The 24,103-nt window shown below is 48.5% G+C and overlaps 1 long non-coding RNA gene and 1 other non-coding gene across 4 annotated transcripts; one reads left to right on the top strand and one right to left on the bottom strand.

The window, feature by feature from the left end:
* The first annotated feature begins 5,338 nt into the window (after positions 1-5,338).
* Positions 5,339-9,720, top strand: LOC102390190. Of its 3 annotated transcripts, XR_003104034.3 has the most exons (4): positions 5,339-6,704; positions 6,854-7,131; positions 7,259-7,358; positions 8,142-9,720. It is a non-coding gene; the product is annotated as an uncharacterized LOC102390190 (long non-coding RNA). The 3 variants fall into 3 exon arrangements; XR_329378.4 differs by lacking the exon at positions 8,142-9,720 and having other exon boundaries at positions 5,341-6,704; positions 7,259-7,719; XR_006545399.2 differs by lacking the exon at positions 8,142-9,720 and having other exon boundaries at positions 5,342-6,704; positions 6,854-7,083; positions 7,259-7,721.
* LOC112579740 lies at positions 6,901-6,988 on the bottom strand. Its single transcript, XR_003104076.1, has one exon. It is a non-coding gene; the product is annotated as a Z6 small nucleolar RNA (small nucleolar RNA).
* Positions 9,721-24,103: the final 14,383 nt, after the last annotated feature.

Raw genomic sequence — 24,103 nt, 5'->3', positions numbered from 1 at the left:
TACACAATTTCAAATAAGATAATGCATATATAAAACTTTAGCACACTGTCTGGCAAATAGCAAGTTCTAAATATATTTGGCTATTATTTCCAAATACATTTTTAAAGGTGGGGCATAAGGAAAGATCTACACCAGGCTCCCACCTGGTGCTTGCCTCTGGGGACGGGAGTGAGATGCGGATGGTTCTGAAATGGAGTGTCCTCCACAGGCTGTTCTCAGTGTATTGTCTGAATGCCTTACATCAGCATGCATAATTTTTGCAACTTTCAAAACATAAAAGGGGGAGGAATGCGCTGAGCTTCATTTTCCCAAATACTGTCAGAAGAGGAGCTTTCCTTGATCCTAGGTCCTTTGGTCTTTGAAAGTTCTTTCTGGTGTGCTCTCTGAGTGCCTTCTGAGCAGCTTCAGGCCATGACTTTGCTTCTACCTGCCTTCGCAGACGAACTGAGAATGCCTCACCACGCCAAGGAGCTTCAGCCACTCGGCACCCGCCCCCACCAGGATGCTCAGTATCACCCTGGACACTGGACCACAAGGGGCCAAGTGGTGAGAGCTCTTCCCTTCCCCCAGTTCAGGCCATCAGTTTAGTTGATGGCTCATAAACACACCTTTGCAGAGGAATCCATGCAGAGCCTTTTGACCACTGCTTCCATGGTCCAGGGGTCTCTTTGCCTAAAGATGGTGGAGAGGGTCAGGCAGTTCCAAGAGAAGGGGATTTCCTGGGCTGTAGCCCTTGACGATGAATGGCCCAGTCCTGGCCACTCCAGCCCCCTGACCTCTTCACCTGCAGAGGGCTGAGAGTTGGGGAATGAGGGTAGGGAGAGAGGACGGGGAGGCAGGCAGTCCCAAGCAGCCAGCCCACTCCAGCCTCCTGCCCACTGGAAAAAGGTCCCTGCCTGAAGGGGTGCTCCCTGCTGCCTTGAAAGCCTCTCCCGCCCTTGTAGCCTTGGCCCCGCCCAACTCCAAGCATCCATGAGATTCGGGGTGTTTGGGATGACGCTCAGCCATTGAGCGCAGTCCTCAGCAGCTCAGGGGCTTCCCAGGTGGCACAGCAGTAAAGAATCCACCTGCCAAGCAGGAGACAAGAGTTCAGTCCCTGGGTCAGGAAACGGCAACCCACTCCAGTAATCTGGCCCAGAGAATTCCATGGACAGAGGAGTCTGGCGGGCTACATTCCATAGGGTCGCTGAGTGACTAACACTTTCACTTTTCACTTTCACTCAACGGCTCAGACCCCCAGGAGACCCCGAAATGGATAAAGCAGATGGATAAGTGGATAAATAGATAAATCAGTCATCCTTTGGGAGCTGCCTGGAGTGAGGGAGGGGGAGAATCTTGGAAGGTGCCTGCCATGTGCAGTTCCAGCTTCAGCCCCGGTCCACCAGGACCCTGCGCGGGTGAGAAGACACAGGTCCCGGCTCGGACACAGCAGGATCCGCTCCTAGATGACCTCCCCAGACAGGGGAGACTGGGACCTGTGCCAGCCTGTCTCTGCCCGCCCTTCCCTTTCCACCTGGGAGTCAAAGGAACAGTGGGCTTTTAGTCACTGTGAACCAAAACAGAATTTTCAACATTTCCAAAACCTTACCATCATCTTCACTGGCTCTGAGTGTTATTTCAGGTAAATACAACGTTCCCATTTTACAGAAGAGAAACAGACATCGCAGTCGCAGCCACACAAGAGTCAACGGGGGACCGATGACCAATTCTCCTGACTCCCAGCCTCCTTCCATCAGACCGAGCTGGCCTGCCTTACCTAACCCCTGAAGCCAGGCCCTCCACCCGGGTTACCTGTACCGCTATCTGAAAGCACCTAATACCTACCACCCAAGGGATCAAATCATAGACACCCACTAGAAAAACTGTTCCAAAGGCTTAGAATCATAGCCTACTAGAGATTTTCTGGTCCTCTTATTTTACATGTGAGGGAAGTGGGATCCAGAGAGGGGAAGTGCTTTGTCCAAGGCCACACAGCAAAGCAGAGCTAGGATTCGCCCTCCAGCTGCACCCAGAGACTCACCAGGCTCAGGGTGAGACCGTCCTTGCCCGTCTCTCCTGGTAGAGCCTAGGCAGGGCCGCTGTTTTCTTCCATTGTAGTATATGGAAGTTTTTCAAGGGTGAGGCAACTTTGCGCTTCCCTTGCTCCTCTCTTGTGCATCACAGAGGCCATGAAGGATTTTCATCCAGAAGATTGTAAGCGTCTCCGGCTGCTCTTGCGATGAATCTCGCCTACCCCCACTCCAGGCAGAGCTGCCCCAGGAAAATGCCAGGATGTGGGGACCCCCGGGAGGTATCACAGCTGCTGCCCACAATCTGGGTGCCCTGGAGGGGGGACTGAAACTCAGGGTTCCCACTTTAGCCTCTGTCTCATTGGTTCATCACACATTAACGTAAACTGAAAACTAAAAGCTTTTCTCTGCCTCCTGGGCAGAGAAAGCTCTGGAGTGGGAGTCCAGAGGCCCGGGTCCAGCCTGAGCTCTGAAGCAACTTCCAAGACGCCTTGGGCAAGTCTCCTACACGTTCTGGGTGTTGCGGCCCCACCTGTGCAGTGAGGACATCAGGCCAGATTATCTCTAGCATCCCTCCAGCTCTGCCAGGCCCAGCTCCGTGGTTTAGGAAGCAGTAGAGAGTCAAGTAAAGCCATTAGGAGTAGCGAAGAGATGGGGGTTGCATAACAGTCATAATGCAGTTTTCTGCAAACAGGGACTATGTTCTAGGAACGCACCTAGGGGCTGCACACCTGTTCCTCCTTTTGATCCTCACAAGGATTTTGGAGATCCTACTATAATCTTCTTTATTTCACAAATGAGTCAACTGAGGCTCAGAGAGATTAGGCAATTGTCTGAAGTCACACAGTCTGTAATCAGTGAGGTCAGAACGGCTGACTTTTCTCCTTCACCTTTCCCCCCACCACACACCGCACCACCCCCTAGGGGGCGGCCACCTCGGTTCTCAGGGCCCGCCTCTCTAAATCGGCTCTGGGGTTAGTGGGGCCTCCCTCGCCCTCCTCTGATGTCATCATCACAGCCCTAACTTTCCAGCACTTTCTCAGCGTCAGACTCTTGTCAGACCACAAGTCCCAAATTTTGCTCCAGAGAAAATGACCCTATCCCACCTCTCATTCAAGCCCTTACTGCTTCTTGCCCCTCGTTTACCCTCCCCTCCTTGAGGTCCCTGCCCATGACCCATCCCCAGCCCCTTTCCCAGGGACCCCACATTGCCTAACTCCTGTGACTTTAATTCCTCCCCAACTGCTTTTCTCAGCTTTGGGGCTCATGACTTCTGGGGTGGAGGTGTATCCAGCCTGCCTCTTTCCTGTGCATCTTCTCAGAGTTATCCGGTATCGGCTGGGTGCAGGAGTGAAGGGAAGGTGCCTGGATGTTCACAGGTGAGATCACTGCAGGAGGGCAGAGGGGACACCCCAATGGGCTCCACCGCAAGGGGTCTGCGATAGCACCCGGTGCCGAGGAGAGTACTTATGAGTCCCTGGCGCTGCTCAAGGTGGAGGAGAGTAGGCTGGCCCCCAGGCGTACCCCAGGGAACAGAGGGGAAGGAGAACTGGAAGGAAAAAGCCAGAGGACTTGCTGATTCATTATAACCTGGAAGACCAGAAAAGGGAGCAACAGAGGATGGTACCAAGGTCTAGGGAAAACGGGGTGATGGGAGAACTGTGGTGAGCCACATAGAAATCGAGTTGTTCACAGAAAAATCTGTGTGTGTATGCGTGTGTGTTTGTGGTGGGGCAGGAGAGGATGGAGGATCTTGTTTCAAACACTGGTTTTGAAATGACAGAGGGATTTTCAAGTGGAAATGCCTACTGAGTGATTAGAAAAGCAGGACCCAGAGCAGCAGGGAAGGCAAGGGGCAGGTCATATAATTACTGTGCCCTGAACTCTAAGCTGAGCGTGGGGGCCCCAGGCTGCCCCCTCTCCGGCCCCACCTGCCCCACCCGGAGCCTGAGTCAGCCAGCCTCAGTGGAAATTTGATGAGTGAAGCCAGGTGACCGCATCCTGAGATAGGGTCATCCTGACCCTATAGAGATGACCGCACCTGGGGGCAGCCAGGGTGTGTGGTGTCCACAGTGGCCGCACTGCAGGGAACAAAGGGAGCAAGGAAAGCCAGGGAATCCCTGGCCATAAGAGGAGGTGAGCCTGCAGAGGGTCAGACGGGCTGGTGGAGGTGGGGGCAACACTGGGTTTAGAGGGGAGAGAGAGAGAAAGGCAGGTAAGCTAGAAGAGACAGTAGGGTAGGTCAAGACTGGTCCTCTGTTCCAGTCAACAGCGTGGATGTCGGGAGGGACCTGGGCATGGATCAAGGCCCTGCCTGACGAGGCGGTGGTGCAGAGGGCATGGGGAGAGGAGCCGTGGGCCGGCAGCGACAGCACCAGGAGGCAGAGGCTTTCACCGAGACAGGAGTTTCGCTCTTGAAACAGGGGGCTGTGTGCACGTTGTGGGGGAGAGAGCAGGACTAAAGATGGCCGCGCAGGCCCTGGGAGGCGGGGCGGTCCCAGTGGTGCCTGGAGACTCAGGTCCCCAGAGACCGCAGCCTCCTCCGGCCAGAATCACAGCTTCAGACAACGCAGCAGCTTCCTAAGACCTCAGGCGTTCTCCCGAACGCCCAGGCAGAAGCAGGAGTGTGGCCAACATTCTAGCTGTCTCTTCCGGTTCAGTGAATTCTGGTGTCCCCCCTCCAACACACACACACACACACACAGCAGAGTCCCCTCTGCTTTCAGCAAAGGCCATGCAGCAAGTCACTCTCTGAATCGAGGAGGAGTGGCCAGCACCCCTTTGAGCAGATATTCCCCAGATGGGTAGGGACGAAGGGACCAGATCCCCCAGGGAGCTGCCTTCACTCAGACCTCCCAGAGCCTCCATCCCCTCTCCTAAAGGCACCTTCCCTTCCCTGGCCTTTTCCAAAATCAATCCCGACATCTCCTTAAATCGAAGTCAGCCACAATGAAAGGGTGGTGCGGAATTTTGTTTACCAATCCTGGCATCTAATTAAAATTAGCTGATGGTTCTTCTAGTTGGTTTTTTTGTTCTGACTATTTTTAAGCCGGAGCTGCTACATCAGTGCAGCCACTAGTAAGCTGTCAAATCAAATTTTCAAAAGCAAATTGCTTTTATAATTAATTTAATTATTATTACGGCTCCCAGTTTTGTGTTGCCTTAAGGAACACAAGCAGGTTTCACCCTCTGCTTCTCCCCCACACACTCACTTAGCACCCCCTTGCCTCCCCAGACCCACCTCCCACCTCTCCAGTAGGAGTTGGGCAAATGGAAAGGCAAGAAGGAAAGCAGACACACGCGCCCAGGCCCCCTCCGCGACCACCCCCCTCCCCAGCAGCTACCTCTCTGACTCACGCCCTCACCCTCAGAGTGAGTAATTAAAGTTCTGCTCCCTGTTATGGAATAAATGGTACATGTTTTAATTACCCCGAGCCTACCCAGGCATCCTCACACCCCCGCCCAAGACTGTGAATCTGGTGGAGTGGGGGAAAGGGTGGGGGGACAGTTCCGAGAAAGAAAGAGCTTCTGTGAGAGTGACAGCGGTCTGTCTCCCGGGGTCTGGAATTCGCTGGGGAACCGTCAGTTACTAAGGAAACTAGGAGGAAGAGAAGAAGGGAGAGAGGCGGTTGGATCCAATTTTGGGCGACAAGTGTGAGGCATAAAGATGTTGGACCCTCTGCGCATCCTAGATGCTCGGTGGCAGCATCTTCAGGGGTGGGTAGGGCAGGTCATCAGAGAGGGGTCACCTGGAGGCCACGCCCTTCTCAGGAGCCCAAGGCAGGTCAAGGGGATGGAGACACAAAGGTAGGAGCAGCGATGGGCCGGGACAGTGACCAGAAGCTGTGTGTGTGTGTATCCACCCACAAGCACACAATCGTTCACACCCATGTTTGTGCATGTCCATGTTTTTATCCTTTTCGGTCTTTGGGGTGTTTTCTTTTTGTGTTCCTCCTTCCCAGTTTGCAACTTATCTCACTTCCATCTTTTCTCCTTTTTCTGGCAAGCATGGTTCTGTCCCCTTCTTTTCTCTCTCTCTCCTCTCTCCATCTCTGTCTTCATCTCTGTCTTCTCTTCCCCTGCTTCTCCATCTGCCACCCTACCCTGCATCCCCCAATCTCTCTTTCTCTGCTTGTCCAGTTAACCCCCCTCCCAGGCCCTCCCTCTCTGCCTCTCTTTCCCTGTCTCTGTGTCTGTCGGACTCTGGCTCAGACATGACACTGTGAACTCTAAGGGCAAGAGACCTCGGGACACAGGAGCATCCCTGCCTGCCCTGACTCCCCTCCCAGGCCCGGCTGATTCCTCCTGCACCAAGGAGCCACAGCACCCAGGGCTTCATTGGATCAGCTCTCAAAATCCAATGCTGTGGGGAGGGAGGAACTTGGCCCATATAGGTCCCCATTGTTTCTGAAACAGAAGCAGAGACCAGGAGAGAAGGGAAGGGCTAGGGGCGGGCCCTGAACCAGCCCAAACAAGGGGGAGGGGGAGCTCCAGCCCGTGAGGGAGGCAGGGCTTATTTCTGGGCTTTTGGCTGAAGGACAGACAGGAAGCTCCACAGAATGAAGGGTGTGAGTCACCAGCACAGTGGGGCTTGGGCCTGGCTTGTGGCAGGGCATTCTGGAAGCCATTCAGGAATCCCACGAGCATGCCAGGTCCTGGGGAGAACCCACCATTCCCCGGAAAAAGCCGTTCCAGGTGAGGCTGGGCCCTCCCTCATCTTCCGATGGGCAGGGGGGACCCACGCCCTTTCTTCAGGAAGCCGGGGCTGGGACTTCTGCGGCCTCACTCCTGCTGCAGGGCCAGCTCCTTCTCCACCTGTCTTCTCGTCTCTTCTCGGTCTGCAGCTGACCCAGGCTTGGATCCTTTCCTGTTCCCCCTCCTGGTAAAGAGAGGGCCCAGGTTCCGTGTGGCCTCACCCCTGGCTCCCAGGATCCCTCAGGGAGAGCCCAGTGCTCCGGAGGGACAGAGCACCACACCCCACATCCCGCAAACCCCGACACCAGCTGCTCAGAGGGGCCGGCAGTGGTGGAGGACCACTCAGGCTGCCCTGCCCAGAGCAGGAATAGCCTAAGAGGTGGGTTGCCTTTCTCTCCTGGACCAAGATTTTGGGAAGCCTGGGAAGGTAAGAGGTCCATTTCTGTCCCACCTACATATCCTTACACACACACACACACTCAAAGGGTGGCAACACATCCTTACACACACACACACTCATTCAAAGGGTAGCAACTCAGCCCTCCTTACTCTAGGGGGCGCTCTCCAGTCAGATGCCTGACAGCCGCCTGGAGGCACTTCCAGAAGACCAAGGTCCTCTCGGAGCCAGAATCTCAGCAGAAGTTCAAGGCCAAGGTGAGAGGCCTCAGCCCTGCTTCTAAAGCCACCCACAAAGGCCTTGACACCGCGGGCCGCAGGCGGATCTGGCATCCTCGGACACCCCTCGCCATTGCCAGGCAAATGCTCTAGCCAAGGCACGTGTGTAGAGCAAGCCTGCCACCTGGTGGTGAGGCTACTCAACTACAAACCGGGGCTCTGGAGGGGTTCGGTGGGCGTGGGGCCCCCCGGGCTGGGGCCCCTCCAGGGCTGATCCCTGAGGCAGCGCTGTCATGTGGGGGCTGCATGGAGCCCTTCCCAGAACCCTTCCAAAGTAGCTCATGGGGGCAGAAAGCAGAAAGCAGGGCGGGGTGGGGTGGGCTGGGGTGGGTTCAAGAGCTAAGACGGGGGACCCAAGGGCCAGGCCTGAATGGACTCAGAGGAGAAGAGATTTCATGTGTCTCTGCCCTGAGGAAGCAGCAGCCTGGGGCACTGGGAAGCTCAAAAATCCAGGTTTCTCTCCTGGGTCCACCACCAACACCCAGCTCTTAGGTAGATGGTGGGCCTTTGCGTGGGGGACCTGGCAAGACAAAGCCCTGCTCTTGAGGAGCTGGTGGGCTTGAAGCAGTTCACACCACGAGCCAGGAGCTGACAGTTTGGAGATCAGCTGCGATTAAGACAGGAAGGACCTCGGGGGTCAGCCGGCCCAACAGAGACTGCAGGACAGGTTTTGTGAGCCCCTGCCCCCACGTGCAAAAATGTCCATAATAAAATTGCATTTTATGACTTTGGTATAAAGATGAATACATTTATACTACACAGGTGGTTCAGCAGTAAAGAATCTGCCTGCGAGGCGGGAGCCACAAGAGACCCGAGTATGATCCCTGGGTCAAGAAGATCTCCTGGAGGAGGGCATGGCCACCCACTCCAGTATTCCTGCCTGGAGAATCCTACAGACAGATGAGCTACAGGATGAGCTATGGAGAGCTCCAGCCCATGGGGTCAAAAAGAGTCAGAGCCAGACACAACTGAAGGGACTTAGCACACATGCTCGCACACCCTATAACATTTCTACAGCCTAAATTTGGGGGGGGGGGTTCCTTCTGACTTGAGAAGAAATTAAAACCTTTCCAGATGCCTAATGGAAACATGAACCCTGAGTCCAGCCTCTTCATCTTGCTGATGAGACAGAAGCCCAGAAGAGGACAAGGTCTGCCTGCCATCACACAGCAGGCACTGGCTGGGCTGGGGGGCCACAAGTAAGTCTTCTGAGCCAGACTAGGGTTCTCTTCATTACCCCTTTAACCTCTTTCAGGAGACAGAAGAATCCCTGCTACCTACACTGCAAGCCAAGGAAGAGCCCCCTTGCCCAGCCCCTCCAGGCCCCTTTGATTGCCCACCACGTGGAGAGAGCCTGGTTGGTTTCCACCCACTCCTCCCCGCCCTCCCAGCAGAAGCTTTCCCTCCCCCAGTCCTGGCCAGGCAGCCAAGTCACCACCACCACCACAGCTCTTTGGCCTGCTGTCTTATTAATTCCTAATTTCCAATTTGCAAGAGAGAGCCTTAAACCTCCATCTCACCAGCCCAGCAATCACACAGATGTACCAAGTATCTCTGGACAGCCTTTAATTTATCTCCCAGCGCACGCGGGCACTGCTGAGAGACTTGATGGCACCAGCTTAAACATAATAAATTACTCAAGTACCAGAGATTAGTTAATAAAGCTCCAGGCTCCCTCCAAGCCCCTGCTGACTTGGTCGATGACACCAAAGGTTCCTTTGACGCTGCCCAGTGTGGGGCAGGAGCACCTGTGATAGGTGTCCCTGCTCTGAGCCAGCTGTCCAGTCCTCCTCAGAACCCTTGTCGCCAGGCAGAAGTGGTAACGTGGCAGAGAGGAAGGGGCCCCAAGAAACGCCAGGGCAGACTCGAAGTTCCCACTCCAGGCCTCAGTATATCAATGGGGTCATTATCAAATGGTGGCAAGTCTGACCCTTGCTTGGGCACAGCTTGGAAGACCAGGGGTCAGAGGATGCCCAAGAATGAAGCAAGATGTCAGCTACCTTTGGAGCCAGGTGAAGGGAATGGAAATGTTTTCTTGAAGACACAAAGGGCCAGAGATAGTCTGAGGCATTTGAAGGCCCGTCTCTGCCCCTCACTCCAGGTACCTGCCAGGCGTGTCTTCGTTGGGCCTCGCATCCACACCATCTACCGTCTTCTCATCCCCGATGACACAGTAGTCCTCCAACAGTCCTGCCTCGTCCATATGGACACAGTCCACCCCCTCTCTCCACCAGCATCATCTTTATATAGCCCAGCTCTAGCCACATCACTCCTCTGACTACAGTGTGGGATGCTCTTCCATTGCTTACCTAATAAAACTGGCTCCATACCTTGGAATGCATTACCTTCCCCTGTTGGTCATGAAAATTATCAGACTGGGAAAGATGCTTGAGGGAGAGGGTGCAGCTCACCTTCTGGGTGAGATTCTCATTTATTAGATGGTTCTGCAAATTCCTACAAGAGACAAAGAAATGGGCAAAATCACTCAAAATTAGTTCCTAGACCAAGATACTGGGAAAAGGGCTTCCAGAGAGGGTTGGGGAGTAGGAAAAGGCTATCTGTAAACTGCTAAGCATTGCCAGAATCCTGAGCTATCCTGGAAAACCCCTGTTCCTTAAGAATCTCTCCCATTAGCCTCAGCTCAGGCATCCCAAGCCCCAAATGATATCGAGAAAGATAAGCCAAATAACTACATCTTCTTCATTTCTCCTGATACCAAAGCCAGAGCTCCTGGCTCCCAGGCCCTGCCCGCCCCAGGCCCCCACTAGGGTCCCCCTTGGTCCCAAGTCAGACCCGAGAGCAGGGAGTGGGACTTCTTCCCCAGTCCCCTGCCACTGAGGTGCTCTTGAAGGTATATTAAAAAAAAAAAATTGTGATCCATAGTCATCTTTGTTCCCAGGCACTAGTATTATTCATTGTTATCAGCAATAAAAACCTCTTCAATATCTCTAATTCTTTCCTTCCATAATGCTCAAAGTACTGCCTACACATGCTCTTGTTTATGCAGAGACGGCCTCCCTCACACAAGAGGTGGTGGCTGAATATGGGGCAAATTGAATCACATTATAAACGTGCAAGGGAATCCTAACATGAATCCTTTAATAAAGAGAATAGTCACCCCTTAATTTTTCATTAGTGTAAACCCAGGTGTTCCTGGAATGAGTATGTTGGATGTGAACAGAACCTATATGTGTGTGCACACACACACCTGGGGAGTGCAACCCACCATGCCCAGAATAGCCCCAGGCACAAAGCAGTCTTAATATTAATAAAAACCTGATAGAGATACTGAGGGTGTATTTTTATAGTGGCAGTGGTGAACGGGAACACCAAAGATGATAAGGTATGATCTAAGGTTGCTTCCCCTGAAGGAAAAGGAAACCGAGGCCCAGAAAGGAGCGATGGCTTTACTGCTGCCACCCACATGCACAGACGCTCCACGTGTTTATAAAAACTCCTGCATCCCTATAGCACAGAGAGCTCTGCTCAGTGCTATGTGGCAGCCTGGATGGGAGGGAGTTTGGGGGAGAATGGGTACATGCATTTGTATGGCTGAGTCCCTTCGCTGTTTGCCTGAAACTATCACAGCATCATTAAACAGCTCTGTCAATGTTGCTGTCGTATCCACTCAGTCGTGTCCGGCTCTTTGCAAGCCCAGGGACTGTAGCCCACCAGGCTCCTCTGTCCATGGAATTCTCCAGGCAAGAATACTGGAGTGGGTTGCCACTCCTTTTTCCAGGGGATCTTCAAAACCCAGGGATTGAACCCAGGTCTCCTGCTATACCCCAATACAAAATTAAACATTTAATAAAAAATAAAAATGAAAAAAAGCATGATGATATTTAAAATTTTTAGAAAAAAGAACTTCTAGGTCCCAAGAAGATGGTATATGCTAGAATTAATTTATTAACGCTATCATTATGGAACTAGAAAGGAAAAGGCTGTTTACTCTCAGCCTGGAGCTTGGGATGAAGAGAACTCTCCCAGACCTCTCCCACCCACATCTGATTCAGATAATCCCAACATTCATCCCGCAAACCTAGTGGTCGATGACCTAGATCCTCAAGCCACTGGCCACTGTTTTATGTGTGGCTCAGATGTCAGCCGAAGACCTGACCCCAAATCCTCAGCCTGTGGGAATCCAGAGCCTCTGATTTTCATGCGTTCCCCATATCTGGTTAATCCCCATTCTCACTGCCTTTGGCCTGCATCCACACTGACCCCCTCCATCCTGCTCTGAGCACCCAGGGCACAAAGCTCAGGCTTTCTGTGGAGGGTTCACAAAAGGCACATGTGCACCAAGCGCTCCCTGTTTAGAAGCATTCCTGGGAATGTGGCATCCAGGAGAGGGGCGCTGAGGAACAGCACAGTATTCTGGGGTCTTGCTGCCTCTCTCATCCCTCACTTCCCTGTCCTCCTGGGAAAACAGCTCATTCTGCACAAAACAGTTTCTTTAATACTCAGGTTCCTTAGAGTCTCAGCTTCTCTCCTTTAAAAACCTAAGAAAATAAAATACCTCAGTGACACAGCTGAGAAAGAGCTCTCAACCCAACCCAACTGTAAGCCCCATGAGGTCAAGGACTGGGTCTTGAGATGGACTGTAAGAGTTCACTTTAATAAATGCCACCATTACAGCCGATTCTCATGACCCACAGTACTCACGTTCCATGAAATCAGCTCAAACACTGAAGTAGCAAATGCTAAACCTTTGTCCCAAAGGGAAATACAGGGGGAAGTTTTGTGAGCCTCTGGTCACATTTTCATCTACTGATCAACATACCATCTTTTTTTAAAATGCATTTCTGTTTAAAGACACCTTATTTAATATCACTGTTGATTCATTAACATTGAACTCACGGCCAATGGTGCTATAATTCATGCCTGATCAGAGCTTATCTAACACGTGTTTTCTCCATAAGGCACTTCACAGCCTTCTGCGCTCGGGACCCCAGACAGCACAGTAGCACCACACGTGCGGGCCATTTTGCAAGATCGCCAAAAAAAGCACACCAAAAAAGTGTACAAAAAGGTGGCACAAAAGAGCCCACGAGAAACACTTGTTTACAGGCTGAGAACTGAAACAAGAAGGCAAAGTGTCGCCTTGTGCGACCTCCACTGAGAATGTGCGCATCAAGCAATTCCAATTTCTCACCATTCTGCACATGTCTGAGTACCCTAGAAAGCACCACAAGGATCCGTGGGGGAGTCATGCATTTTAGCAAGCAGGTGAATTTGAAAACATGGAATGCACCCATAATGAGGATGGACTGTCCCTGTGTGCTGGGGAGTACTACTCAGCCATAAAAAGGAACAAACAGTGGGTGCAGGCAACTGCCTGGATGGCTCAAAGAGGCCAGTCTCAAAGGTCCCACACCATATGGTTCCAATATATGATACTATTGAAAAGCCAAAACAGTAGCAATGGAGAGTGGATCTGTGGGTGCCAGAAGACAGAGGTTGGAGGCAAGTATGGCTTAAATTAAAGGTTAGCTCAAGGGAATTGGGGAGGGGGTGTGATGAAACTATTCTGTATCCTGATGGTAGCGGTGGTAATGCAAATCTCTGCATTTATTAAAATTCATGAACTGTACATCAAGAGAAAAAAGGTCATGCTACTGTATGGTAATTTAACAAATAAAATAAATATGTAAGCAAATATCATAATAAGGATAACCAGAGAGGCGACACCGCGGCTGCCTTGCTGCAGGGAATAGGGCCTCGGGAGAAGGTGCATGTGGCCATGCGAGGCCCTTCCTAGTGGCCTTGTTGGAGGAAAGAAAGTGACCACACGTGCCTCAGTTATGATCTCCTGCGCCATGCAGGTGACTCCTACAGCCTGTTAGTCACCAAGAGAGGGCCGCCAGGTCTGGAGGCTTCTCAGCCTCGTTCCGTGCATGGGCTCCTCTGCGAGACGACCCCACTCCTCCCAGGTCCCCAGGGCACTGGCTTTATATCCACACGCAGAGATTCCCCCTCAGAAGTTAGTGTTGCCCCTAGCAACCAGCTCTGTCTCCAAAATGCTTTGAATACAGACTGCCTTAGGAAGACTGCTCCTCAGAACTGGTTTCTAAAAGACCTCCTATCACTATGTGAACAAAACATTTTTAAACAGAAAATTTAACAAGGTTTTAAAACAAAGATTCATCCTTTTCATCCTCTTCTGACTATGTGGTTGCTGAGTGGCTTGGAGGGGACAGGGGACTTGCTGTTCTTCCCACAGGAAGGAAGAGGGAGTGATGGAGGCAGATTGTCAAATGCTACCTGTTCTGGGAGGCCGATGTCTGTCCAAAATCTGATAGTACAGGTCTTAGCACATAGTAGGTGCTTAGTAAGTCCCATAAAATCTAGACGAATCCCCAAGAATAAAAGAGCTGTACAGTATAATGGTTAAAACACAGACATGCCTATTGAATATCATCAATAAACATTGCTGGTACCCAGTAAAGAGCTCACAACAAAGATGGGCTTCAGTGAATAAATAAGATATGGCCCACACCTTCCAAGGTCTCCAGGTCTAGTAGAGAGAAAGATATGCATAAATAATTGCACTATCAGGCAGAGACACTTGATGCTAGAATAAAATAAAAGAACACGCCATGGGAAAATGGATAGGGAGGAGAGTATTAATCAAGGTTCTTTGGTTGCAAATGACAGAGTCTCAACTTAAATGAATAGAAACAAAACAGCCAATGCATTGGTTCACATAATTTGAAAATACCAGAGTATATCCAGAGACTCGAATGTTGATGTTGATAGAACGATAGGATGTTGATAGAAAATTCTGCTCTTCTGCAATCCTTTGTCCTCTGCCTTCACGAAAGAGGTCTTAAGTTTAGAAATGAATCTGGCTTGAGTCCCAGCTCTACAATTTACTAGCCTGAGCTTTTCTGAGCTTCAGCTTCCTCATTTGTAAAGTGGGAATAATAATACCTACCTCACAGATGGTAGTTGAGGGTTAAAGGTAAACTATAACTGTAATTTTTGTTGAACAAATCCTATATCCCCTTCTCAGCTCAATGATCTTATCTTCTAATCCCAAGTACCCATCCATCCATGCATCCATCCATCCATGCATCCATTCATCCATCCATCTATCCATTCATCCATCCACTCAATATATATTAAACACCTGCTCTGTTCCAGGCAATATGCTATATACTGAGATTAATATGCCTACCCTGATATTAATAAGGTAGGCTCCCCTACCCTTCAGTTATTTACAGGTAAGTAAGACTGATAAGACAAACAAATATGAAACACTAAAATGTGAGGAAGTGCATAGAATTAGTACAAACAATCCCTAACATCTGTATAGTGCTTTTCATTCTTAAAGAACATGGTTATATTCAGTCACTCCACTCATAACAATCTCATGAGATATATTATCATTCCATCTTGCTAATGAGAAAGCTGGGGCAAGTTTTCAGTGATATGACTAAAATGCTCATAGTGGGTGGGAGGCAGGAAAAAGTCCTCCTTTCTGTGATGTTATATTTGTGTGGAACATAAAAGGTTTACTGGGAGGAGAGGGAAAAAAAGAGATTTGTTTTGACATTATTTTGAAATATAGTGACCAATAAAGAAGCCATAACCAGACATCAGCAAACTGAGGATAGAATGAGCCATATGACACAAATACCACCAGCGTGAACAAGGGGGAAAGGGCTGATGCATACGCACAAGCAGTTTGCCATCTGGCTAGAAATGTCTAGATCACAGCATGAGAAGTGGAATCACAGCAAAGTGTTCACATTTTTCTTTTCAATCTTGAGAGAAATTTTGCAGGACCATAGAGCTCTAGGCACTAGTGGTAGAGAACCTGCCTGCCAATGCAGGAGACATAAGAGATGCGGGTTTGATCCCTGGGTCAGAAGATCCCCTGGAGGAGGACATGGCAACCCACTCCAGTATTCTTGCCTGGAGAATCTCACAGACAGAGGAGCCTGGTGGGCTACAGTCCACGGGGTCACAAAGAGTTGGACATCACTGAAGTGACTTAGCATGCAAGCACAGAATTCTGAGAACTCTGATCTAATATGGACCCTGTGTCTATTGCATCTTCAGATTTCCATATCATCTTTTAGGGACATTAGGATGATCTTTGGCTTCCGTCTTCTCAGTCTCCATACTACCCTTATTGGACACAGATACTATAAGTATTTGTCCGGGGTGACACGGTGAGCAGGCCAAAATCCTGAAACTTGGACCCAAGTCTTGAGATGTCAGTTCTGGTGGCTAATCGGTCACGTGAGGCTGCTTCCCGTACCAGATGCCAGAGGGAGAAAAGGACTCCTGAGAGTCTCTGTGCCCCGCCTGGATCTGACCTGCCTCGAGGAATTTCCCGTTGTGATCTGAACCATTTCCCCTTTTTTCCTTTTCTCCCACCAGGGTGAAACTGACCCACTTCTTCAGGTCCCTTAACTCACAGGTGATGTATGCCTCCCCACTGTGTTGAATCAGCAAGGGAGAGACTTGGGTGGGGACTTGGATCCCCTAAAAGTCTACCTGCTCCACCTGTAGGCAGAATGGCATCTGCTGGCCATGCCAGGGCACCCTGGCCTTGCCAGGATCAGAACACTTCCTGCCAGCGGGTGAGGCAGCCACCACCTGGACTGAGGGTGGGGCTTGGAGGGTTGGACTAGTGCGGCACTTTGGAATCAGTTACTTGGGTTTGAACCTCTGCTCTGCTACTTTCGAGACGTATGAGCTCAGCAAGTCCCTTAACTTTTCTATACCTCAGTTTTCTCACCCACAAAATGGGGATGCCAAGAGTGCTACACAACATTTGTGCTACAGGATTGTTGTAAGGCACAAAAGAGTTTATCGTGCAAATTTATTTCTTCAGTCTTGCATATGTGCCTGCTTGCTTAGTCATGTCTGACTCTTTGTGACCCTATGGACTGTAGCTTGCCAGACTCCTCTGTCCATGGAATTTTCCAGGCAAGAATACTGAAGTGGGTTGCCATTTCCTACTCCAGGGGATTTCCCCCGACCCCTATGGGTATGTAAATTCTTACCTTTGTTTTACTGCTGACAGGTAAGGGTCAGGGAGGAGAATGTGAGTGTCCCCATAGATCCCACTGGGAACTTCCAGAAATTTCCTGGGATACAAAGAGCAGGAAAGCTTTGCACAAAGTAAAATCACAGAGTTCTGTAACCAGGGGCAGTGGAAATTTTTGGTCTTTGGGCTTGCTTTTTTTTTTAAATCCCAGAAAAAATATAAAATAGTTGTAGAAGAAAGAGTAGATAAAATGGAAGAATAAATGGGACATTTTCCCAGCTGGGCAGGAGGGTGCTGATTGAGTACAATCAATGCCACCAGCCCGCTAACGAGACCCAATCAGGCGGGGCGATTAGAGATATTCTTCAGGGAAAGAAGCCTGACAGCTGCAAGAAAGTTTCTGCTTTTCTAGAAAAGAGGGAGTGGGAGAGACAGGCAGAGTGGTGTGGCAGGAGCGGGTAGGGGGTGGGGTGGGGGAGCAAGAAGAGGGAATCAACAAAGCATCGGCACCACCCAGTCCTTTCCTGAAGTCGAAGAAGAAAGAAGGCAGGATAGAAAGAGAGGAGGATAAAGGTTTTAGGGAGAATCTGCCACTGCCTCCAGTTTCTCAGAGGCTGATTTTCACAGTCGTTCCAACCAACTTCCCTCCTCTTGCTGGACTAAAGACTCCTGGGCTAAATAACCATGTGCACTGAAATGGGTGTGGCAAAGATCACAGCTCACTTCTGCAAAACCTATTACATGTTACAAAGCTCCCTCATGTACAGAATCTCATTTTGACCTCACAGAAACCTTTGAAGAAGATTTTTTTTAATTAGTTTGTTTACTTTTAGTTTTGGCTGCACTTGGTCTTCTCTGCTGTGTGCAGGCTTTCTCTAGTTGTGGTGAGTGGGGGCTCCTCTGGCTGTGGTGCACAGGCGTGTCATTGCGCCGGCTTCTCTTGTTGCAGGGCTCTAAGGTACACCAGCTTCAACAGTTGTGGTGCATGGGCTTAGCTGCCCCAAGGCATGTGGGATCTTCCACAGCCAGGGATCAAAACCATGTCTTTTGCATTGGCAGGTGGATGGATTCTTAACCACTGGACCACCAGGAAGCACCTGAAGGATGCATTTTTAATAAATTCCTCACTTGAAGGGTGACTTTAGTACAGCTCATTTTATATGTATATATTGGGCATCTACTTTGCATGCAGTATTGGTATTAGCTTGAATAAAATACTGCCTGCTTTCAGGGAGCTCTTAGTCTGGTAAGAGAGACATATATCATTTCAATAAAGTCTGGCAGCTATTCTTTTCAGCAGAATTATAACTAATAGATGCAGGAGGAATTGCTTATTCAAAAATCATTATTTTGCAAATTTCAAAGGAATAATTAAAATTTTAGGCAAGAACCATTGGGATGCTAAAACCATGGAGTAAAAATTTGGTGAGGACTAGGATATTGACCAGAGAAGGCAATGGCACCCCACTCCAGTACTCTTGCCTGGAAAATCCCACGGACAGAGGAGCCTGGTAGGCTACAGTCCATGGGGTCACTAGGAGTCGGACACGACTGAGCGACTTCACTTTCACTTTTCACTTTCATGCATTGGAGAAGGAAATGGCAACCCACTCCAGTGTTCTTGCCTGGAGAATGCCAGGGACGGGGGAACCTGGTGGGCTGCTGCCTATGGGGTTGCACAGAGTCAGACACGACTGAAGCAACTTAGCAGCAGCAGTAGCAGCAGCAGGATATTGACAATCTTAAAGTATCTCCCCGTAGATTACTTATTAATTACAAATGAGGAAATGATAAACTTCCAGTAGAGAAACTCGGAAGGCAGCACTTGACAAAGTAATCAAATTAAACAAGACCAAAAACAGGACAAAGAGGCACCCTATGCCTCTTGATACAATGCACTGAAATGGATGCAACAGAATTTATCTAATACACCTGCCAGAAATGTTTAATCTGAAGTTAACCAGGAAGAAACCATCACATATATCCAAACAGAAATCCAAACAGAAGGACATTCTACACACCAGCTGTCGGGCACTCTTCAAAACTGTCAAGGTCATGAAAGATAAAGAAAGGCTAAAGAACTACTGTTCCAGATTCAAGAAATAGACGCAATCTCACAACTGAATGCAGTGTGTGATAATGGCTTGTGTCCTGTATCAGAAAAAGAATTCCTCTAAAGGACATTTTGAGTATAATTTGGTGACATTTGAATAGGGCTGTACAAGAGCAGAAGCCTGTTGACAGTGGGTAGATAAATGAGTGGCAGAATTCAACTGCCTACTTGACATCTACACAATGATGTCTAAAAGATTTCTCATCATTAGTTCTTGATTCTTCCCACCCTTAAACCTGTAACTATCATATATCCCATGTGAGTTAATGTCCCAGCATCTACCCAGATGCTCAAGCCAAGCATCTAGAAGACATCTCTGTTTCTTTCTGCTACCTTCATAACCAATCTATCAGCAATTCCTGTTGACTGTACATTCGAAGTATACCCCACACTGACTCACTGCTTCTCACCTCTACTGCTGCAACTCTGGTCCAACCCACTACCATCTTATGGGAGGACTACAATAATAACGTCTTCATTTTCTCCTATAAGTCATCTTTAACACAGGGGCTAAAGAAATTTTCTTTGCTTATAAGTCACTACATGCCACCACCCTGCCTTAACCTCTCCAAAGTTCCTATTGAGCTTAGAACAAAATCCAGGAACATTCTATCTCCTCCCTGAAAGAAACCCTTATCTCCTATATTCTCTGTGCTGAGCTTTCTGAAAATCAAACCCAGAGTGGTATCCTGTGAGTGGCTGAATTACTGTACAAATTGTATTTCCAACCTTGCAGGTCATCCTATGGTAAAACTAGGACATGGATTGAGAAGAAATGAGATCCTGAAAATTGGACTGGGGACATATGAGAAGTTCCCAGTGAAGTTAAGGGTCCCTACATTCTGTGAAGTCTTCCTTGTAGAAGCAATTCTTACATTTCCTCCTTACATTAAGAAGGTTTGCTGGGTTTTTGTCTGAAGAACCCACTATGGTCTGTTCTAATGTAGTTGCCTTGCAAGGCATTGATGATTCTCCTTAGGACCCCTGCCAAACATCTTTTCTTTCAATCCTATAACCAGTCAATCCTAAAGGAAATCAACCCTGAATATTCACTGAAGGACTGATGCTGAAGTTAAAGCTCCCAATCTTTGGCCACCTGATGTGAAGAGCTGACTCACTGGAAAAGACCCTGATGCTGGGAGAAATTGAGGGCAGGAGAAGGGGGCGACAGAGGATGAGTAGTTGGATGGTACCACCAACTCAATGGACGTGAGTTTGAGCAAACTCCAGGAGATAGTGAAGGACAGGGAAGCCTGGCATGCTGTAGTCCATGAGGTCGCAAACAATTGGACATGACATAGCAATTGAACTACAGAAATCTGGGGGATATGTGTGGAAATGAATATTATGTGTGGGAGCAAGGTAAAAGGAACTTAAAGTTGGGTCAGGCCACATTTATTTATTTGGGCCCATGAAGCAGAGATTCTGGATTCTATATTAGCTTGAAGGGCTAGGAAGGGCTCTGTCAGCTTCTTTGGTTAGTTGACTGAAACACAAATGCAAACATGGCCTACATTAAATTAAGCTGGAATACTAAAGCTGCCTTGGTATACAGTGGAGGAAAGTATCTAAAGACTTAAGGAGATGGGAATATTAAAGTGAATTTACTGAATTGGCAAAAAAAAATTCATTTGGGTTTTTTGGTAAGGTGTTACAGAAAAACCCTAATGAACTTTCTGGCCAACCCAAAATTATGTAGGACCTATTCACCCACCCCAGGAGGGTCTAAAGGACATGCCTTTCCCCACAACTATGAGAAATCCATTTATGAGAAAATCCCAGTGTCATTAAAGAGTTCATTAGTCACCCTTCTCTGTGGTTTGGAAATTACAATGAGAACTGGTACTGTTGAACAAGGATCTCTAAATGGAATGGATATAATAGAATACTAGGCAGCAGTGATATTAACTGCCCGAGACCAGGCAGGCATGGTTACTGTGATGGACAGCAAAGTCAAAGCAGTAATCAGAATCTTTCTGACTCTCAGAGACCCATGGCACTAACTAGTTGATTATGATGCCCCTAGAAGAGAAACAGATATATAGTCCATTAAATTCTTATAAGCAGAGGAGTTCTAGGTCTATGAACAGAAGTCCAACATGAAAGACAGAAACATGGTCACAGCCCCTCAGTCAATCCCAGACTTGAGTCAGTTTACAGACTTAGAATACTTTGAATAAAAGGGAGCCTGGGTCAACTTTGCTTCATTGCTAAATACCTATCCTGTTAGTCTTCCTCCCAGTCTTCTCCAAAGGGACATATAGACATTTACCTGAGTGATTGTGCTCTGGAGGAAGAGAAATAAATGTATCTTTTAGAGATTGCTAGACATTGGCTCTAAATTGACACTAATTCCTAGAGACCCCAAATGTGTGGCCCACCAGTAGACTAAAAGCGTATCCATGGAAGTTTAGTTCAGGTCCCTCTCATAGTGGGACTAGTGGGTCTTTGAAGGCTCAGTAAATCCTTGAACCCAGTCTGTGGTTATTTCCCCATCTCTGGAACACATGACTGGAATCCAAGGTCAGTAACTGGCAAAACCCCCATATTGGTTCCCCATCCTATAGAGAGAGGGTTTTTCTAGCAGGAAGTGCCTGGGGGAAGCTGCAAGTACTGCCTATACCTACACAAATAGTGAACCAAAAGTAAGACAGCATCCCTGAAGGAAACGCCGAGATGAATGTTACCATTAAGGACTTGAACGATGCAGGTGTAGTGATTCCCACCCCATCCCCATTTAACTTACCTAAGCAGAAAACAGATGGATACTGGAGAATGACAGTGGATTATTATAAACTTAGTCAGGTGATGACTCCAATTGCAATTGCTCTTCCAGATGTGGTTTTGTTGCTTGAGCAAATTAATATATCCCCTGGTACCTGGCATGTAGCTATTGAGCTGGCAAAGGCTTTTTTCTCTATACGTGTTAGTAAGGACCACCAGAAGCAATTTTCTTTCAGCTGGTGTAGGCCAGTCGTATACATTTACTGTCCTACCACAGGGGTATAACAACTCTCCAGGAATATGTCATAATTTAGTTCACAGTGAACTTTGATCACCTTTCCCTTCCATAGGACATTAAACTGGTCAATTGCATTGACAATATTAATAGACCTGGTGAACAGGAAGTAGCAACTCTCCTAGACATATTGGTAAGATATTTGCATGTCAGAAGACAGGAAATAGGGACTTCCCTGGTGGTGCACTGGATAAGAATCCTCCTGCCAATGCAGGGGACACAGGTTCAATCCCTGGTCTGGGAAGATTCCACATGCTGTGGAGCACCTAAGCCCATGTGCCGCAACTACCAAAACTGTGCTCTAGGGCCTGCGAGCCACAACTGCTGAGCCTGTGTGCCACGACTAATGGAGCCTGTGCCCCTAGAGCCTGTGCTCCCTAACAAGAGAAGCCACTACAATGAGAAGCACGTGCAACGTTAATGAAGAGTAGCTCCTGCTCATAGCAACTAGAGAAAGCCTGCATGTAGCAACGAACACCAAGCATAGCCAATAAATAAAATAAAAATTTCAAAAAAGAACATGAGAAATAAATCCCACAAAAATTCAGAAGTCTTTCTACCAGTAAAATGTCTAGGGGTCCAGTACTGTGGGGTATGTCTACATATCCCTTCTGAAGCAAAGGAAAAATTGTTGCATCTGAACCCTTCTACCACACACACAAAAAAGAACTGGCATAACATCTAGCAGGTCTCTGGATTTGAAGCCAAAATATCCCTCATTCGGGAATGCTTTTCTAACCCTCTAACCAAGTGACCCCAAAATCTACTAGTTTTGAGTGGACCCAGAACAAAGGAAGACTCCACCACAGAACCAAGCTCTTCTGCAGATTGAGCCATGTGATCCAGAAGAGCCAATGGAGGCTGAAATGTCAGCAGGGGACAGAGATGCTGTGCGAAACCTTTGATGGGTATCTGTAAGAGCCTTAAGATTATGGAGCAAAGCCATGACATCTTTTAAGAATAACTATTATCCTTTTGAGACATCCCTTTTGGCTTCTTACTGAGCCTCAGTAAAGACTGAGCACCTAACTGTGGGCCACCAGAATAACCGTGTGTTATTATGCATGCCATCTGAGCTGCCATGATGAACTGGGTGTTACCTGACTCACCAAGCCATAAAGTTGTGTGTGCCCACTAGCACTCTATTACCAAATAGAAATGGTGTATATGAGATCAGGCTCAAGCGGGTGAGAAAGTCAAAAGTAAGTTGCATGAGGTTGTGTCCCAAGTGCCCATGGCCCCTATTCCTTCTACATAAATTTCTTTCCCTGGGCCTGCACCTTGGCTGCATGGGGAGTATTCCATGGCCAGCTGAGAAAGAGAAAACACAACCTAGTCTACAGATGATTTTGCATGATATACAGGCACTGCCTCAGAATAGACAGGTGTAGTATGAAATGCCCTTTTCTGGAACATTCCAGAAGGACAGTGGTGAGAAGTCCTCCCAGTGGGCAGAACTTTGCACCTGATTGTTCATGTTGCCTGGAAATAGAAATGGTCAGAGGTACAAGTCTATACCAGTCTTGGGCTGTGGTCATTGATTTGGTTGGGTGGTCAGAACCTGGAAGTAACACAATTGGAAAATTAATGGCAAGGAGGTTTGGGAAATAGGTGTGTGAATAGACCTCTCTGAATGGGAGATAATGTGAAGTTATATGAGTGCTCACCAAAAGGCAACCTTGGCAGAGGACATTTTAATAATTTAGTAGATGGGATTATCACTCTGCAGATGCCAGCAAGCTTCTTTCCCCATTGCTAAATAGCTCATGAACAAAGTGGTCATCATTCAGGGATAGAGGTGACGCATGCCCTCAGCAACATGGGTTTCATTCACTGAGGCTGACAAGACTACAGCCACTGCGGAGTGCCGCATCTGCCATCAGCAAAGACCAACACAAGTCTTTGATATGGCACCATTCACCAGGATAATCAGCCAGCTGCCTAGTGGCAGATTAATGACATTGGACCACTTTCACTATGCAAGGCGCAACTTTTGTTCTTACTGGAACAGACCCTTACTCTGGACAAGGATTTACTTTCTCTGTCCCCAGTGCTTCTAACAAAACTACCATTCATGGATTTATAAAATTCTTATTTACCATCATGGTACTGTACACAGCATTGTTTCTTATCAAGGAACTCACTGCACAGCAATGAAGTGCAGTAATGGACCTGCACTCCTGGAACTCACGGGTCGTACCATGTTCTGCATTGTCCTGAAGCATCTGACTTGATGCTTTCCAGCTAAGTGGAAAGACCTTGTGGGGCTGGAGCAAAGGTCTGCAGAAGGCTGTACGTGCTCTAAATCAGCATCTAGTATATGGTGCTGGTTCTCCATAGTGAGGCTTCACGGATCTAGGAAGCAAAGAGTGGAAATAGGACTGGCTCTATTAAATATTACCCCTAATAACAAGACCCCACTAGGAGATGCAACAATGATTCCACTGAACTGGACCACTCAGGCACTTGGGGCTCCTCACGTCTCTGAATCAACAAGCACAGAAGTGGGTCACCATACTAGTAGGATGGTTGATCCTAATTATTAGGAAGAACTAGGTTGCCACTACAATAATGGAGAAAGTATGTCTGGG

This window comes from Bubalus bubalis, chromosome 16, assembly GCF_019923935.1.
Source record: "Bubalus bubalis isolate 160015118507 breed Murrah chromosome 16, NDDB_SH_1, whole genome shotgun sequence".
In the NCBI taxonomy this organism is placed as follows: Eukaryota; Metazoa; Chordata; class Mammalia; order Artiodactyla; family Bovidae; genus Bubalus; species Bubalus bubalis.
The sequence above is the reverse complement of the archived record's forward strand: the minus strand, read 5'-3'. Positions and strand labels throughout refer to the sequence as shown.